Source organism: Peromyscus leucopus, chromosome 3 (genome assembly GCF_004664715.2).
Source record: "Peromyscus leucopus breed LL Stock chromosome 3, UCI_PerLeu_2.1, whole genome shotgun sequence".
NCBI lineage: Eukaryota > Metazoa > Chordata > Mammalia > Rodentia > Cricetidae > Peromyscus > Peromyscus leucopus.
This window is the reverse complement of record NC_051065.1, coordinates 16610376-16627464: the sequence shown is the minus strand read 5'-3', so window position 1 is coordinate 16627464 and position 17089 is coordinate 16610376.

Genomic DNA, 17089 nt, shown 5'->3' with positions numbered 1-17089 from the left:
ATATTTTGTGATAACTGTGTATTAGTCATTATTTAAGTGCATCTTATTTTATTATCTTAATTAGTTTTGGTTGAATACTCTAAGGTGCATATACTGGTATGCCAATTTTTTAGGTATCAAAATGGGAAGATTAGCACCCATTTAGTTAATTTTACACTGCTAAGTGGTGTAACTGAACAGAGAATAATTTTGCTTGAGGTCAGGACATAGGAATTCTTGCCAAAAGGAGACTGCCATAATCAGGAAAAAATTGGTTAGGAGTTTGTGTTCCTTGTATAATCATATAGAACGAAATAGATTGATGGGTAAATAAAGGATTTCTGGCATAGACACATATCATGAAGGACTGGAGGAGATAAATGTTACAGATCCCATGAGTTCTGCAAGTAGGTGTGTGCGTGCGTGCGTGCGTGCGTGTGTGTGTGTGTGTGTGTGTGTTCATAAATGTATGTGCTCATGTACACACAAATATACACTCAAAATTTTCACTGTTCAAAGTTCCAGTACTTTACAGGACACTAAAAGTGAAAGGAAGGGGAAGAAAAGAGAAAACAATACAAAACCCAAATGGTAGCAGCTTAAATCATTTAGTAATTTTATAACCCCATTTATCACCTTTGCTGCTTGTTAGCAATACTAAAATGCTTATACATCTACAATTCTAAGACAGACCCGGCATTTAGCATATTGTTCAATTTAAGTACAAAGTTTAGACTGAGGGATATTTTTATTTTTGTTATTATTGTTTTATATTTTTGTGTATATGGGTATTTTTCCTGCCTTTAAGTCTGTACACTATATACGTATAGCACCTGTGGAGGCCAGGAGAGGGAATTGGAGGTACTAGAAGTGGAGATACAGATGTTTGAGATACACACACACACACACACACACACACACAAACACACACACACACACACACACACACACACACACACACACACACACACACACCTATGTACATATCTGTGCTAGGAATCAGACCCCAGCCTTCTGAATGAACAATCAGTACACTTACTTATCTTCTGAGCCATCTCCCTAGCACCAGGAGTTTTTCTTTGAAAGCATCAATTTTGGGGCTAGAAAGACTGTTCATTTATTAATGCTCTTTCTGTTATGTGGACTTAGTTCTAAAAGGTGGCACACATTTGTTACCACAGTACAGACAATTCAGAAGTAAGCAGACCTTGTTGGTTACCAGCCAGCCACGCCAACTCAGCAAGTTCCAGGCCAATAAGAGACTCAGTCTCAAGAGGCATGGTGGAAAGCTCCATGAAATACCACTGGAGATTGATTTCTAATCTCTACATCTGTTCATGTGAACACATTTGTTACCTACACACAGACATGCACACGCATAGCACAGAAACAACCACAGACCCATCCCCCCTTATGATCTGTATTTGCCTATCATAGCTTCAGTGTGAACCTGGCACCCTTTGGAAGAAGGGATAACAAATGAGGCATTTTATCCTTTGGATATTCCAGGGATAGTGTCTGTGAGATTTTTTTTTTAATGTGCTAATTGACATAGGAGGTCCATAATCACTTTAGGCTGTCCCATGCCTAGGCCTGTGGGCCTGGAGTTTATAAGAAGGGAGGCTGAAAAGGCCAAGGAAGAAAGCAAGTACATAGCATTGCTCTGGGGTCTCTGCTTCAAGCTCCTCCCTTGGCTTCATTTGATGGTGGACTGCAACTCACAGGGTGAAATCTCCCCTTCCTCCTCAAGTTGGTTTCAGTCGGTGTTTGATTGGAGCATGAGAAAGCCAAGTCATGCACAGCCTCACACATATTGGGTGAAATTCCAAAGACATCTGTAATAAAAAGGCAACATTTTAGAATTGCTTGCAAAGCCTTTCAAATACTGCAACAGTGAGTAAGTATTCATATTAAGAAGAATAATACAAATTAAAAGGCAGGTAATTCCACAAATAGCAGATGCTACTTTTACCAAATCATGAATGTCCCTGCTGAGAATTACTTTGAAGCCTCTCTGGTGGCTTTAGCTCAGAAAGAGATGAGCAGCCAGCATGTGCTGTGCTGTCAGCAGTTTCCTCTTTTGTTCAGTGTCTGCTAATGGGAACTCGTCACACAACACTCCCTTGTTTTTCACTTGATGGTGTGTATGTAGATGTATGTTAATTTATAGTGTCTGAGATAATTTTTTTTTAGTAACTCTCTGGGAGAAAATTATGACAGATGTCTTATCTCATTTGTTAGATGTCACTTCTCATCTATAGTTCATTAATGACTATTTACTGCTTTAATTTTTATGTATGTGCATATTTATAAATGTATGTCAGTATATAAGAAGTATTTGCTTATATTTTATTTACATTATTACACACATCTATTTCAACGTAGAGAATCCCTCTGCACTATTCTTGCACTTATCTCTCCATCCTTTTTCAGTCCTTTGCTTGCTCCCGGGAACTTCTGCACTGTACAATGTTATTTCTCATTTTGTGATGTTTGTAAAGTCGGCAAGCAAACTAGATTTCTGGATTATCTGAAATGTCTAGTTCTTAAAGAAATAGAGAGGCAGTGCTTAGAAAATGGGGGTAGGAAGTTCAATATATTGCTGTACAAGGCCCTCATGGTAACATACGATTTAAATAGATTGAAGTCAATTGTATTTCTTGATGTGTCTTTCACACATTTCTATTGTGTATGATAATGCCACTTTTGAGTAGTGGAGGCAAAGAAGGTAACTGAAGAGGTAATGATGCTAATTTACCTCATCTGGGAACTGTGCAAAAGTGTCCTTTTCTATTTATCACGTTAAAAGAAGAAAGTGATGTGGGAGTTTGCTTTAGAAATACATGGTAAAAAGGAAAATTGATCTTTGCCTGTGTTTGTCCTCTTTTGTTGATGTGGGAACAATATTGAATGGCTTCTGGCAACTACTAATCAATTGCTATCTTCCTTCTAACAATCTCTCCTGTCATTGTTTGATATTCTTTTATCTCTTTCCCCAGAACATCCTATATTAGCGGTATTCATTCACTCAAACATTTATTGAGTGCTTACCTGTGGTCCAAACTATACTAGGTGTTCCAGGGAGTAAATATAAGTAGAGAAGAAAAAATGATTTCTGCCTTTAAAAATATATCAACTCCCCTCTATTCAACAAAATAACCTGGGAAAAACATGTTAACATGCTCATGAGCAATGGGTCCACACATCTAGACAGAAACAATTATAACATCTTATGTTATAGCCTGCTGTAAACATATCTTCCATCCTTTCCCAACCTTTTGACACTTTCTAATGTTAAATTGTAACAATAAAATTTAACATTAAGATAGTATAATACTTAATTATGATAATTCCATTTTATTAATTTATCTTAGCATAAAGTGTTACTCAAAGAAAGTATCCTGCTAGAAACTATTGTTTACTTCATTAATCTTGACACTTATTGCTATAAAAAGGGCAGAGTAGTTACTAGCTTCAACTCCTCTCACATCCAGAACAAAAGATGATTTTCACCTCGCTAGGGAGTTAGTTTTTGTTACTTATGAGTTTATGGGGGAATCGGAGGAAACTCTGGGACTGAGCAGTGTAACAAAGAACTGAACCAGTAGGAAAGGAGTAGAACCAAAGTGTTTGTTTGTCAGATTTTTTTTTTTTTTTCCTTTGGTTTTTCAAGACAGGGTTTCTCTGTGTAGCTTTGCACCTTTCCTGGGACTCACTTCGTAGCCCAGGCTGGCCTCGAACTCACAGAGATCCGCCTGCCTCTGCCTCCCGAGTGCTGGGATTAAAGGCCTGCGCCACCACCGCCCGGCTTGTTTGTCAGATTTTAAGCTTAAGAGTTTATACAGTGAGAGCGTTAGGAACAGGAAGCGGTTGCTTCAAGCATCTGGTTAACAGAATGGAGAAAGAAATGTGACAAGTTACCAGCCTTTTTAGAATGTTGTGCACTATGTTGCTTCTGATCATTCTGAAACTCACTATTTATTACACCCTAGGAGGGATAAGTAAACAAAATCATATTTCACTACTTTTCTGTGAATTTAAGAGGAAAATTGGTATGATTGGTTACAGTGTAGAATGACCTTGCATGAAGATTATTTGGAAACCAATATTGGAAAATTATGCTAGTGCTGTGACACAAAACCTATAGCGTTCTGTGATTATATTTTATTTTTAATATTAATATTTCTTTATTTAAAAATATAATATAATTAAAATAAATCATACATGCAAACACTTTTATTTTATTATTTCAATAATTTCATAATATAATTATTTTATTTATAATAGAAATTAATACTTTAATAAATATAAAAGGGATCTGGTCTTGCTTCCAGAGATTCTTATTCAATAGTCTGGGGTGTGACCCAAGCACATCTTTTGGCAAAGATCACAGGGGATTGTACGGTGTACCTGCTACCAATGGTCAGGGCCCTTACACCCAGTAGGAGCAACTCAAGCAAAGGATGTGGGTTGGGAAAGCAAACAATTATTCATAATTTCAAATGGCAAATAAGAGGCTTGAATATTGAAAAAATAAACACATTTATTAAAAAGCACATATTGCTTTATTTATTGGGGTTTTGTTTCTTTTTGAGAAAATTAAAGTTGAATGGGTATGGGGGAGAGAATCTAGAAGGACTTTGAAGAGGGAAAGAATATGACAAGATATATTTAAATTGAAAAAATTGAATAATAAAAATATAACAGAATATCTAACTTTTCTATCTCTTGCAATCAATGAGTTTCACTCCATTTAAACTTACTAATTCACTTATTTTAATATTTTACTAGTTAACTCTATATTTGCCTTTTTATATTTAGTGGTTTTGTTTTCACCAAATCCTGTTTATATTCTCAGATAGTTTGATGTGTTCATATATGAACATATGCATGCAAATGAATTAATTTTCATAGGAATAAATTTAGACAATAATTATTTACAGTTTGATTGAGTCTAACGTGAAGTTCCAATTTTATTTTTTTCTGAACTAAATCAATAAAAGTATAAAATTTTCTATACATGCATATTATTATTTGTAATTTATAAAAGACTTATAACATTTATTTTGCTTCTCTGAAGTTGTGCCCATTATATTCTTCCTATGATAAGGTCTTTCCTTCTAGGAATTATAAACCCGTGATTTACTCTTTCTAGGTTAATGACATATTTGACTTAATGGAAATCAGTCTACCTAAATTAAATACCCCGAAGCATTTTATTGTATCTGCTCATAATGTACATAGTAAGAATAGTGATGTGCTCTTTCTGAATAATTTTAATCATTATAATATATGAGATATATTGCTCAGAACATACAGTAGAATTGAAAATTCAAACAGCTAGAGGTTTTGATTTACTCACCAAGAATTACACAGCTAGATGGTCTCATTATAAGAATGAACTGTCTTCCACATACTTAACTCGCAGTCAGAGTTTTAGATGAATATATATATCGTGTATGCTTATAGCTGACATTTAAACCAAGATATCCCACAGAGCTCCTAGTTACATTGTTTTAGAACTAAAGAACAAATTAGAAATGAAATTCCAAGTCAAACAGTGACCTTTATATTCAAGTGATATTTCTGATTAAATTAAATTTAAACCAAATTTTCTTCAGTTTCTCTTTTACCTGCTATTGTCTCAAATCTTCATTGCTTTTGTTTTCCGTGTGGCCTTTGAAATGCGATTTTTATTAAATTAATACTTTTATTGCCCAATCAGAATTCTCTCTTAACATCTGGGAAATTATCAATAAACTGAAAGGTCACAGCTCTATATCTTGGAGGTGTGTACCTACAGCTTCTGTAAGTGTTATTTAAATTCAGTTAAGACTTATGAACTTGGTTTCTTAACTACAAGCAACCCCTTGAATCTGATTCCAGCATCCACAGCTTCAGGCCACTACTGATAAGAATGTATGGAAAAATACATTGCATCTGTACCAATCAGAAATTTACTTTTTCTTGTCATTATTCCCTAGCAATAAAATCTAACAATTATTCACATAATTATATTTTATCTTATAAGAATCCTAGTTATATTTTAAGTATATGAAGATACACTTAAGTTAAAGCAACTTTTGTTAAATTTTCAAGGAAATGTGATCATCTATAGACCTTTGTATCCACAGGTACAATGAAATATCCCACAAATATTGAGGGATACATCTATAAATGATTGAAGGAGTACATGAGAAAATACTTTTAACAATTGTGCTGGGTAGTTTTATATCAACTTGACACATACTAGAGTCATGTGAGAGAAGGGACCCTAAATTGAGAAAATGCTCCCATAACATCAGGCAGTAGGCCATTTTCTTAATTGGTGGTTTATCAGAGAGGCCCGAGCCAATTATGGGTGGGAATACCTCTGGGCTAGTGGTCTTACTTCAAGTGGAGGGATTGGGACACCAACCTGTCCACATAACTTTTGGCCTGCCTATGGTCAGTCCTGCCTGTGGCATGTCCTGGGCTAAGGCTGGCCTAGAGATTGAGGCAATGGCCAACCATAATGACCGGTCTAGCCTAAAACCCATGCCAGGAGAGTAAGCCGACCCCTGACAGTTCCTGAAGCACCAAAACACACAGACTGGATGAACTGGAGACCTAGGATAGAACCAAACAGGACTAAATGTGATGATGCCTAATGATATTCTGCTTATACTCAAAGATTGGTGCCTTACCCAATTGACATTGGAGAGGCTTCATCCAGCAGCTGATGGAAATATATGCAGATCCACAGCCAAACAAAGCTCAGGAAATCCTGCAAAAGGCAAGGGTAGGAGGTTGGGTGGGTGGGGTTTGGGGGTGTATTGTAGGAACCAGATGAGTCAAGGACATCACAAGAAAACTCACAGAATCAACTTACCTGTGGAAAAGGGACTCACAGAGACAGAACCCACAACCAGGAAGCCTGCACAGGACTGATGTAGGCCCTCTGCATATCTGCTACAGTTGTGTAGCTTGGTCTTCTTGTGGGTCCTATCAGTGGGAGCAATGGCTGTTTCTGACTCCTGCTGGCTCTGGGGACCCTACTCCTCATACTGGTTCACCTCACTCAGCCTTAATATATAGGAAGGTACTTAGTCTTACTGAACCTTGATATGCCATGTTTGATGGATATCCATGGAAGGTCTGCCCTTTCCTGAACAGAAACAGAGGAGAAGTGGACTGGGCGGATGGGGACAGAGGGAAGGTGGTGGGGGAAGGACTAAGAATGGAGGGAGGGGAAACAAGGTTGGGATATAAAATAAATAAATTAACTGAAAAAAGAAGCAGACTGAGCAATGAATGAGGAATAAGCCATAAGCAGTACCCCCTCTTTTGCCTCTGTATTAATCCTGCCTCCAGATTACTGCCCTGTTTATGTTCCTGCCCTGACTTCCTGTGAGATGAATGGTGATATGGAGGCTTAAGCAAAATAAAGCCTTTCTTCCCCAACTTACTTATTCCTCATGGTGTTTCTTCACAACAATCGCAAGCTCTGACTAAGAAGACAAGAATCTATGGCATCCACATGCCTATGTTTTTATATGCATGCAACAGCCTCTCCTGCTTTTTTGTTCTTAACTCTTCCTTCAAAGAACATTCAGGAAAAAGGACAGAGGGGAACAAGGCCCAGTGTTGTGAGGGTTTTGTTTTTTGTTTTTGTGTTTGGAATTGTATCTGCCCTGAGTTCAGGCCTGCAACAGACAACTCTAGCCAGAGTACAGTTCCACAACAAACATCAAACTGTGGTTTACACTGTCATAGAAAAGGCTGCCAGGTATTTAAGGGACTTGGTTATGTATGGAACTTATTCTACTTTCTTGAAGTATCAAGATAGGTTTTGTAAGTGACTTTCTCTAGTTCTTTCTTCCCTAATTTGCATGATTATATTTTTCTGGGCAGTGATAGACAATCTTTTCCATTTGCAAAAACTACTTAGGCTGGCTATTTGATATAAAGCAAATTAAAGAGAAACTATCACAGAATTCAAGTTCATAGAATCATTTATTCCTTGATTTTCAGTCATTAAGTAGTCATGCAAAACCTGTCTTTGTCAAAATTAATAAGTTTGAATGGGGTTTCAGGGAAGCTGGTAAAACTTGGATAATTGCAGAAATACATTTAACCCATCCCTCAGGTCTAAATGTCGGCTATTATTAGGGTGAATTCAGATTTACCTTTAGATCCATCATTTTCAAATGCAAAATAATTGTAGGATTGCAAACTTTTGACCTTTATAAATGTCAAAAGATAGGGAAATGTCTTCTATAAGGCCAGTCCTCTGCGAACCCTGTAGTGATTTGTTTCTTTACCTCTGCTCAGGACAGTTTTGATAGCTAACTAGATCCCTTCAATACAAGTAAAGGAGGAGAGTCTGTTTCCTTGCTAGATTGAATTGACGGTGCTTTGTGGGTTAGATTAGTTTTATGTAGGAGAACTCTCTTTTTTTTTTTTTATAGCTTGGGTTTGCTCTGTCCTCATTGAACAACCTAAATACGAATGGCCACTTTCAGTCTGGATTTTACACAGAGACAGGAGAGAAAAGAGGGGTAAATCACACTGATTGACAGATAGAGATTTATTTCAAAGAATTGGCTTATGTGGTTATTGTAAAGGTGAAAAACTCAAATTCTGTGGAACCTGTGGGCTAGAAAGTATGGAAGAACTGGCAGTATACATTATTTTTATTTCTTATTTTTCTATTGTGTAGATGGGTTTGAAGTCTGAATATGGTCCGCTGTCTAATTTGTGGATACCCCCCTTGTGAAAGGACATAAGTAACAGTCAAGAGGGCTCAGCATTTAGGGCTTCATCATTTTCCAAATATCTCCTTTCTTGATATCATCATCTTGAGGTTAGAATTTTTAGAGGACCCAAAACTTTGAGCCATAGAAGCTGTCCTGTAATATCTTCTCTGTCCAGTGTCACGACATCTTTCTACTTCACTTTTTTATCCTAAGGTTCTCTATACTCTGTAGTGCTTTAGGTGCATTTGCCTTTGACCCATAACCTGCATGGTATTTTCTGAAAAATAAAAGATGCCTGGATGTTTTTTGCTACAGAAGTTTCTCCTAAGTAAAACACCAGTTGAGTATTCACTGATTTATTTTTTATTTTTAAGTAAATACTTGTGTTCACAATCTCATTTCACATTGTATTCACTTCAGGAAAAATGTGCCTTCTTCGAGGAGTTAGAGAAACTGGCTTACTGCAGAAAGTAGCAGTTGTTTGGGTTGCAGAATAATTGTTTTACTGTGTAAAGATGTGTTGCATTTTTCTTGCCAAATAATTGTTTAACTAAGTAAAGATATGTTGCTGTTTTACCTTGCCTTCCTGTGGTTAGCTTAAATTAAAAAAAGTTATCTAAAAACAAGCCTAACCTAAGGCCCAGCTTTCATAATTAATAATAAGTCTCCGTGTCATGACTTGGTGGCTTGTGTACCAATAAAAATCCCACTACACCAAAATTTATGTGAAGTTTTAATCTAAATGCTTGGCAAATAAAGGTTGTATAAAAGTAAGCAGTATTTGTTGTGGCATTTAACAACTTTACTGTGATAAACTTTTTTAAATGTACAAACCTAAAACAAATACATATCCTAGTAAAAACAACAGAGATTGAAATAGCATTTGATATTATTTACTAATTTTTATTATTTATTACTTTTCTTTTTACTTTTATGTTTGTTTCTCTGTATTTATGCCACCTGTGCATAGGCACACAAGGAGGCCAGAAGTGGGTGGTGGATCTCTTGGAACTGAAGTTATGGATAAATTACTGTCTCCTGATATTGGTACAGGGATGAACTCAGGTCCTCTGGGCAGGCTGTGGGTGCTCTTAACCACTGAGTCATCCTCAACAAAGAATATCTAGTTTAGATGTTCTGTGTGTTGTTTCATACTTCTTTCTTTTCCATTTCATCATGTCTTTCCTAGTCAAAGAGACTATACTATATTTAAAATTAGGCTAGGAATCAGGTGTGGTCATGTATTTGTGGAAGAACAGTACTCAGATGGCTGAAGAATCTCATGTTCAAGTTCATTCAGTTTAAGACATGGCCACAAACAAACACATGAACAATAAAAACATAAAACACAGAAATAAGAATAACAAAAGCCTGAGCTGGTGGTACACCTCAGCCATAGAGAGTGAGCATAGCAATCATTAAGCCTTGGATTTAATCTTAAGTACCATGTAATACATGTATGTACAGATGCACACATAGTAATAAACAAAAGTTTACATTTATTTATTTCCATTTAAAAATTTTTAATGCAGTTATTTATATTTTCAAAGATAACCCTTTTTTCTTTCTTTTTTTCTTTTTTTTGGCTCTGGAAGAATGAAATTTTTTAAATTTACTTATTAAATTTAAATTTACATATCAGCCACAGATTCCCTTGTTCTCCCCCATCCCTCCATCTTTCCCCCAGCCCACCCCTCATTCCCATCTCCTCCAGGGCAAAGACTCCCCTGAGGATTGAGTTCAGCCTGGTAGATTCAGTCCAGGCAGGTCCAGTCCCGTCCTCCCAGGCTGAGCCAGTGTCCTGGGTATAAGCCCCAGGTTCCAAACAGCCAGTTCATACACTGAGGACAGGACCCATTCCCACTGTCTGGGTGCCTCCCAAGCAGATCAAGCTAATCAACTATCTTATTTATCCAGAGGGCCTGATCCAGTTGGGGGCTCCTCAGCTATTGGTTCATAGTTCATGTGTTTCCTTTCGTTTGGATATTTGTCCCCGTGTTTTTTCCAACCTTGGTCTCAACAATTCTCGCTCATACAAACCCTCCTCTTACTTGCCAATTGGACTCCTGGAGCTCCACCTGGGGCCTGGCCATGGATCTCTGCATCCTGTTCCCTCAGTCATTGGATGGGGTTTCTAACACAATAATTAGGATGTTCGGCCATCCTATCGTCAGAGTAGGTCAGTTCCGGCTGTCTCTCGACCATTGCCAGTAGTCAGTCTATTGTGGGGGTATCTTTGTGGATTTCTGTGGGCCTCTCTAGCATTTTGCTTCTTCCTATTCTCATGTGGTCTTCATTTGTCATGGTCTTTTATTCCTTGTTCTCCCTCTCTGTTCTTGATCCAGCTGGGATCTCCTGCTCCCCTAAGCTCTCTTTCCCTCAACCCTTGTACTTTCTTACTCCCACTCACATCCATGTTGTTCATGTAGATCTCATCCATTTCTCTGTCATTGGATGATCCCTGTGTCTTTCTTGGGGTTCTGTTTTCTAGGTAGCCTCCCTGGAGTTGTGAGTAGCAGTCTAGTCATCTTTGTTTTACTTCTAGTATCCTCCTATGAGTGAGTACATACCATGTTTGTCTTTCTGAGTCTGGGTTTCCTCACTCAGAATGATTTTTCTAGATTTGTCTGCAAACCTCATGATGCCATTCTTTTTCTCTGCTGAGCAGTATTCCATTGTGTATATGTACCACATTTTATTTACCCATTCTTTAGTTGAAGGGCATCCAGGTTGTTTCCAGGTTCTGGCTATTACAAACAATGCTGATATGAACATAGCTGAGCAAGTGCCCTTGTGGTATGATTGAGCATTCCTTGGGTATATGCCCAAGAATGCTATAGCGGGATCTTGGAAATCAGTCTCCCCCAAGATCCAGATAACCCTTCTTTCTAACATACAATTGATAAAAATACAAGATAAACATCCATATTGCTTATTTTCTTTTTCAAATTAAATTACAAATGTCATAATTTTCAACTATTAATAAAATAGCCTGTGTTTTCTTCTTAATAGAGAAGTAGACTAACATAGCCATTTTGTAGCATTTATATTGAAAAATTACCAATACTTTTCCAAATTATCTGTTATGAAATTCATATTTTTTTGAAATAATATTTTTGAAATTTTACTTAATAAGAAAGCATTCGATTTTGAATATAGCTAGTATTTTCTATATGGGTAGCTATGGCATTTCCTTCAGGGATTCTATGTTATCAGGCTCATATTGAAGAATATAAAACATAATTTCAATGTGTAGATCGCTAAGAAGAAATGTTAGCGAAGGGTCCAATTATTTCCAACCATCTGCAGAATGTGCTTGACAGTTTAACCAAGAGTTTATCTAGAATTTTAGAGTAATCTGCAGTGACTGAAGAAGCCAGGATGTCGCCTCTCTTTGTTCAGAATCCCACAACATCATCACCATTCACACTGTAAATCTCTCAAATTTAGTCATTTCAGTTAATATCTTGCTTCTTTTGATCAATGTTTTCCATTCTCCTAGCCCCTCAGCCATAGAAGCTAACGTTTTATACCAGGTATCTGTGAGTTCAAGTATTTCTAGACTGGTCATATGTTAAGACCATGGATTATTTTTCTTACTGCCCCAGGCTTATTTCACTTAACAGTGTTTCCTCTAGTTGCACCCATGTTGTCACAAATAGCAAGGTTTTCTTCTGGAAACTATGCAATTTACAAGTTTTAGGTCAAGGTGTTTCCAAAAAGGACAATGAAGATGCATGCTGCTTGATGGCAATATGAGCAATAACTATCATAGAAAGACCAAAGTCTCCCTTTTGTGGCAGCTTTTAATTTCTGCATCACTCTTCCAAAAGAGTAGCAGTGAACCTTTTGATGTCTTAGTGTTCTTCGACAGTTGTACAGCATTAACATATAACCTCTTGTTGAAAAAAAATATGTTCAAAAGTGATGACTGAATAATAAGCAGACTGTAAGAAATCAAAGGTAGAATTTATAATAACAACTAAAAGATTTCATCACAGAAGGCAGTAGTAGTGAAAACTGAAAATTCTGAATCACTTCTTGGATATCTGGATTTCATCAGACTAAAGGCTCTCAACTCATCTCCTCTTTCATTCGTCAGTTTATGGACATCTAATCTGTTCACATTTCCTGGATATTATGAAACTGTGAATAGAAGAACAGTGAACATGGATTCCTAAATTTCTCTGTAGTAGATTATATACTCCTTGGGAAAGATTCCCATATTTTATATATGCTAGCATATATCAAAACTGGCATATGATATAGCACAGGAGCTATGAGTGGGGAATGGAAACTATCAGTATGGAAAGGTTCTGGATTCCATGAAAAGGAAGGAGAATGTGTGATGGTGGACTCGATATCCCTGCTTCCTAACTCCGACTGGGATGTCACCGGCTGCCTCAGGTTCTTTCTGCTCTGCCTTCCTTGCCATGACTGACCATGCACTCAAACTTTGAGCAAAAATAAACTCTTCATTCCATAAGTTGTTTTCACGAGGGCATTTTTATCAAAGCAGCAGGAAAACTAAGTAATTCCCTGTCTAAGTGAATTATCGGTTTGATATCACTCCAGACTATCTGCTGTGTTTTCAAAAGTACTGACCTATTCCCAGGCTAATTCACCAAGTCAAATTGCATTAGTTAAATGAATAAGACTAAAGCAGAATAAAGTAGTGTGCTCATGTGTGTGTGTATGTGTGGGTATGTGTGTGTGTGTGTGTGTGTGTGTGTGTGTGTGTGTGTGTGTGTGTAGTATGTGTGTGTCCCTTCTATGAATGCTCGCTTTGGTCCATGAGAAGGACAGAAGAACATAGCATGTTATTTATTAATAGATACATTCTATCAGAGAGAGAAAAACAATAAAATTAGACTCTTAATCACTGGTTTGCAACCTGTGGGTCATGACCCCTTCAGGGGTCAAACAACACTCTCACAGCAATTGCATATCAGATATTTACATTATGATTCATAACTGTAGCAAAATTACAGTTATGAGGTAGCTACAGAAATAATTTTGTGGTTGGGGGTCACCACAACAAGGAACTGTATTAAAGGATCACAGTAGTAGGAAGGTTGATAATCACTGCTCTAAATGATCATGACATAAAAAGAAGGAAAAGATAATCTTAGATTTACAGAAAACAAAGTACTTTAGAGAACTCCTCCCTAAATGGCTGTTTACTAAACCTCACACTTCAAGGTTGAAAGATCTATGCGGAGGAGAAGGCAGAAAGGGTGTAAGAGCCAGAGGTAACTGATGACACCAAGGAAGCAGCATCATAAGATACAAGAGGACTGAGACACCTGTGAACTCACAGAGACATTGACAACACTCACAAGACCTGCAGAAGGTTTAAACCAGAAAAATCACAATGCTGTAAAGGTGAAGCGGACACAAAACCCCACTCCGAACAAAGAAGAAACTGTGTGCAACTGATAACTGCTGAGAAAGGGGACACCAGCTTCTCCAAAGGCATGTCACTGTGTACATTAACCAAGTTCGAGTGCAGAACCCATGACCAGAGAACAGAAAATGAACCCCATGTGTTTCTGTTTGTTTTGTTTATTTGTTTCATTAGGTTTTTTGCTTATTTGTTTTGCTTTTATAAAAACATGAAGTTGAGTGGGTAGGGTAGTGGAGAAATTCTGGGAGAAGTTGAAGGAGTAGAAAACAATATGATCAAAATATATTGTGTGAAGAAAATCAAATAAATATTTTTAATTTACAAAGTTTACAATAAAATGGGTTTTTCTTCCCAATACTCATTACTGGATGAGGAAGATAGCTCAGTGGGTAAAAGTGTGTCCTGCATATGCAGTAGAATCTCAATTTTAATCCATAGCACCTCTGTAAAAAGTCAGGTATTGTTAATGTGTTTGTAATCTCACCATCAGAGGTCAGAGGCATGTACATGTTAGGTAAATGCTACCAGACCAGCCTTGCCAAAACAACCTGCTTCTTGTTCAGTATAGGACCCAGTCTCAAGGCAGTAAGTTGAGGAATGATTGAGGAACATTTTCAGCATCCTCCTCTCATTACCAAATGGGAAAAGACACCCCACACTTATGTCTATGTACCAAACACACATAATCTCACTATAAAACAATATATGTAAATCTTATAAAACAAACCCATTACGATGAAGTAAGTATTATAAAGATGAATTGTACTTTTTACTAATTTTACAGATAAAGGCAAATATCTTAAGCCTTTTTACTCATTGTTTTATAATCCTATATTATCTATTGGATTTATATGACCAATACAAATAGTGACCAACACCTATTTTAGTATTCCATGAATAAACTTGTAATAAAAACTGGCCTCAACATCACCACATCCCTTATCTAAATTTGCCCTGCTAACGAGGCAGTATTACTTTCCGTGATGGAATTTGAGCAATGTCAAATTTGGCACTAGTATTTATATGTTTATTTTCACCTTTCTCTCTATTGTGAAATGCCCATTATTTTACATTGCTCAGCAACAAAAAATATATCTAAGGGAAATCTTACAATTATTTCAAAGCTCATTCTTTGCAAGTCTGGAACAAAATTAGAGATTACCAGATTAAGAAAATCTATAGTTGCTGTCAGCCCCATGAGATTTGCCTACTTCCCAATTCAATACTTTTCCTTGAGTTTCCATTAGTTTTCATGTCATCCTAGTCTTTCCGATAGCCTTCTGTTTTATCATGACAGAAATGAAAAATTGAGTCTTTCTTACCTTGAGGGATATTTCTCCAAGTAATATAAATACATTCAAAATGCCGTAGTGGCTTCCTAGAAGACACTCTAATTTGATACGTGTTTACATGTTGTAGGAAGTTCAAATATAGTTAGCACTATTAGGGTGATGGTGCTGCTTCTATAGTGAGCTACCCTGTGTTTCTCCATGTGTGGTATAGCTATTTTGGGTGCTGCCTAATGTATATTCATTTTCTATTATCTGTCATAAATTGCTTTTATAATTTATTTCTTCTTCCATCATTTTTTTTCACTCAGAAAAAAAATCATATGGAAAAAATTAAGAGTATTCTTTGCAAGCTCAGTGACTGAACTGTATACAATTTAGGGCTCCAAGCAATGATCTGGATCGGTAGAAATCCTATAGACAATGATATATGAGCGCTTGGTCAGAAGAAGATGGGATGCTTCTGTGATGCTTGGAATTAACAAAGAAAAGTGAAATGTGTTGTGCTTGAAACGAAGAAAAACATTTTGCTTCATAATTTCATTGATGGCTTGAAGAATAAGTCCATACAGCATAATCTACAAGTTAATATCTGTGTGTGGTAGTTTGCTTCGCAGTCAGACTCTTCTTTGAGGAAACAACCTGTTACCTGTCAACCTCGGTAATAAAGGAAAAAACAGAGAGAGGAAGGAAAAAACAAAGTAACTGGTGTAGAATTGTAGAACTTAAGAGTCAAAGGTGTAGTAAATATTGCAATTATAGTATAATCTCAAAAACATTTCTTTAAAAGTACAAAGCCAGTTAAAATAGGCAATATTTATTCAAGCCACAACTGGAAATCATAGTTTTCATACTCCCTTGGTACTTCAACAGTCAAAATATGAAGAGTTGGTTAAGACTAATGAATATAAAATGGTCAAAATGTATTTTGTGTTTCTTTCTGAAAATATTATTCTATAGGGAATCTGGAAAAGAGATACAAGCAATAGGAAGATATTAGAAAAAACTAGACAGAAAAAAGAAAAATTAAAAAGGAAAGTTGTCCATGTAAACTTGCATTCTTTATAACAACTTCTACTTAGGAATGAGGTATCCCTCTCTCTCTCTTTTTATTCAAACAGTTTGGTTGTAGCTGTTTTTAGTCTATATACTTTGCTATAACATTTGATTTTCTCATTTATCCAACAAAGTTTCTCTTTTAATTTTTCTTTTGGCCTCAAAATGTTCAACTCCATTATCAAAATATTCATTCTAAAATCTGTATCAGACTGATGGTGTTGGGCTCTAAAACCTACTGCAGCTTTACATCGCAGATAAAATAAGGACTCTTCCTTCAGGTGGTTCTTTCACGTTAATCCCTCTTCTCAGGACCAGTATTCAACAGCCTTCTCCCCACTGGTTACTGAAGTTGACCCAGCAGTTTATAACCACTGGGGATGTTTTAAGAGTAGAAATTTTGAGATCCTACTCTGTTTGTGAGCCAGAACAGCCCATGAGCTGAATCCAATCACTATCGTAGAATGTACATGAGTGAGACCAAAGCCTGGGAGCTGCACTGGTTTCTTTGTTGCTGATTTGGTATACTGAGGGCCTTGCTGCTTCTGAATGTCAGCTGCCACATCTGTTCTGGCATTTTTTTTTTTTTTTTTTTTTTTTTTGAGCTGTCAGTGGAACAG